Here is a 1,632-nt window from a genome sequence, read left to right as displayed (position 1 = left end):
TTCCTACAATTTTCCACAGTGTAGGTGTGATAGCGCCATGGCTGTGGCCGGGCAGAGTCCGCCAGTACATGACCAGAGGGTGCAGCTCACCTAAACAAGCAGGCGAGAACATTTCCATAGACATGGGGAGGGTGAGATGCACGACTATCACAGCAAGGCGACGACTTCGCCGCTTTGAGATAATGGATATTGGGAAAAGGCAGAAAACAGAAGAGGGGAAAAAAAAGAGAGGAGAAAGTTGAAGTGGGAGGAAGAGGAAGAAGTAGAAAGCTCTTGTGGCAGGCTCTTGTCGAAGGTCACTACACCCTCGACAACCCCACCGCACAGCACCACGTCTCACCCACCCCACCTGACTGACTCTGTCTCCCAAGTCCCCACCATTCTCCAGCCCAACGCCCCCATGTTTCTGTCTCCTCACTCCAGCACCCACCCCACCGCGCTTCCCGTCTCGCTCCATCCTCTTCCTTTTTTAGCCTGTGTCATTTTCCAACACACGCGTGTGGGTACGTATGAAAAATGAAAGCAGATCACCCCCACGTGACGTGGATGCAACGAGACAAATTCCCCCCGCAATTGATGATCCGTTCTTCTTTGCCCCACCCCGCGTGCGCGGGCAAAGAAATAAACGAATGGATCATCTGCTTGCCCCAATTGCCTCCCTTGTCGCTCGACTCGAAACGCAGACGATGTATCTCAGCCGGTACCCGGTGCTGCGTGCTATTGAAGCTGACACTGTTGTCTGTATCACAAACTGTAGGAGGGTGGCGGAAATTAGTATGATGATACGGTGATTATCGTGACTGTCGCTTCAAGAGTATCCCGAAAAAGTCTTATAGCAAACCATAGTACGGTTAGCTTGCGACAACGAAAAAATTTATTGTTGGTGGTGGTAGTTGTGGTGGTGGTGGTATAGCAGTGGTGCGCAGTGCAGGTTTTTCCAGCGCGCCCGACCGCAACCAGCCGCACCCTAAATGTCAACGACGGTTTTCGCCCTCGACCGTCGTCGTCGTCCTGCCTGGCATTTCTAGAGCGAAGCGGAAAGGAGATAGAGAGAGGAGAGAGAGAGAGAGAGAGGGAGAGAGAGAGAGAGAGAGAGAGAGAGAGAGACGAAAATAGGGAGGCGAGAGACAGAGAGAGAGGGGAGAGGGGCTTTTGGGCGTCCAGGTGGCACGGGGAGGAAGGAAGGGGGTGGGGAGGGGGACGACACAGACAGGCCCGAGGTGCGCCCTATCTCTCCGAGCGACCGTCTCCATCGGGAGCATCTCGAGAACGTTCTCGCGGTGTGGAGCCTGACGGGGGCCGCGAGGACGGGGAGGTCGGAATAGTTTCAAACCTTCTCCTCTGGGGCGCACTGTTAATCAGAAGGTTGGAAAAATCCTAGGATGACGTCGGAAACCCACTAGTAGGTAGGATTTTTCCGACGTTGTCGTAGGAGCCGACCAGTCCACCGATGACGTCGTACTTTTTCCGACGTCAACGTCGAAAAAATCCCGAAGCTCTCGACGTCGGACTTTTTCCGACGGCAGCGTCGGAAAAATGCCGATGCCGATGCGTCGGAAAATCAGCATACGATATCCTCGGAAATATTTTGACAGTGTGCTCAGCAACTGCCGATGCCGATGCGTCGGAAAA

This window comes from Frankliniella occidentalis, unplaced genomic scaffold (genome assembly GCF_000697945.3).
Source record: "Frankliniella occidentalis isolate FOCC.00 unplaced genomic scaffold, Focc_3.1 Scaffold161, whole genome shotgun sequence".
In the NCBI taxonomy this organism is placed as follows: domain Eukaryota; kingdom Metazoa; phylum Arthropoda; class Insecta; order Thysanoptera; family Thripidae; genus Frankliniella; species Frankliniella occidentalis.
This window is presented reverse-complemented; position numbering follows the sequence as displayed.